The following is a 1,511-nucleotide window of genomic DNA, read 5'->3' as shown; positions in this document are numbered from 1 at the left end:
CCCCCTCCCATCCCCCCACCACCACCAAAGGCGCGCAATGTTGCTGATCCTGTTGCTCTTCCTCCTCCTGCTGCTGCTGCTGCTGTTGCTGCTGGTAGAAGGCGAGTGGCGCCCGTGCCGCTGAGACTCCAGGTGGGGCCTGGGGCTGGAGGACGCCAAGACTACATCCGGATGGCAGCGGCGCGGGACAGGCCCGCAGTGCGGGGTGGAGGGCTGGGGGCCAGCTGAAGGCCTCTTGTCTAGAAAAAGCAAAGGTTCCTTCCCCATAGAAGTTTTCGGTCAGGAAAGCACGTTTGGCTCCTCCTTTATTCTTTCACTTCTCAGGCTTTTAATTCTTCGTCTGTAACACCTAGGGCTTACCTGGAAGAAACTTGCTTTAACTAAACTTTCAATTCTTCCCTCTTCAATGGCCCACTGGGTGGGTGCCCAAGTCATTAGATTTTAGTTCCAGGATGTTCACAATTTAATCCCTCAGGATTGGACCAGATTTGGTAGTGTATTTTTAGACTCGTTGGGCACTTTAAAGTTTCACTGAATTCTGAATTCTCCAACTGAGACTCTGTGAAAGTTCAGACCTGGTTTGACACTGTTTCAAAAGGATGTAGTGAGCCACAGTGGATAGTTTGAACTACTTAAGAAATGAAACCATTTCAACCTTCGTTAAGCACTTTAGAAGCCCTTGTTTTACATGCCATCAGATGATGTATTGATTGCAAATCATCCTTATCTACTCATTAAAACAGTGGGAGTGAGGCAGGGCCTCAGCTTGCTAAATACTTTCATTCAGTTCCATTTCCTCAGATACTTGAAATTATATGAACACTAGAGGCCTGGTGCACAAAATTCGTGTCCAGGTAGGTTCCCTAGGCCTGGTCCCGATCAGGGCCAAATGGGGCCTTCCTTCCCCCAGCTACCAGCTGCCAGCGGGAGCCTTCCTTCATTCCGTGCCGCCCCCTGGTGGTCAGCACATGTCATAGCGAGCAGTTGAACTCCCGAGGGGACAATTTGCATATTAGCATTTTATTATATAGCATTGTATGTGTCCAAGTACCATAAAATTCAGAATTTTTATCGCCTCTTATTTTTATTTCTCTTCATTAGAGTGCTTTTATTGTTCTCTAGTAAAAGATGAGAGGCTAACTTCTGGGACCAGTGTTCCTACTATTTTCTGTAGAACCCAAAAATAAGGGCTCTAAGGGTACATAGCCCATATTATTTTATCACTGTAGAATAATTACTAAAGAAAAAAATCACAAACATCCCATTAAATATTTATTGGATGCTCTCTTCCTTGAAAAGAATATAAAGGAGGACAAAGGGGATGGAGAAAAACTTTACAAATTTCTTAATTTGGAACCAATTATTACATATTTTAATAGGCAACTGGAATCTTGAACAGTCCTATTTACATATTCATAAAAAAACAAGTTGAAATATTATGTCAGATTAGGGATTAAATCCTCTTCCTTGCTGTGGGCACTTCAACTGCTAATTCTTGGTTTCATCATCTT

Source organism: Myotis brandtii, unplaced genomic scaffold, assembly GCF_000412655.1.
Source record: "Myotis brandtii unplaced genomic scaffold, ASM41265v1 scaffold10, whole genome shotgun sequence".
Lineage (NCBI taxonomy): Eukaryota > Metazoa > Chordata > Mammalia > Chiroptera > Vespertilionidae > Myotis > Myotis brandtii.
This window is presented reverse-complemented; position numbering follows the sequence as displayed.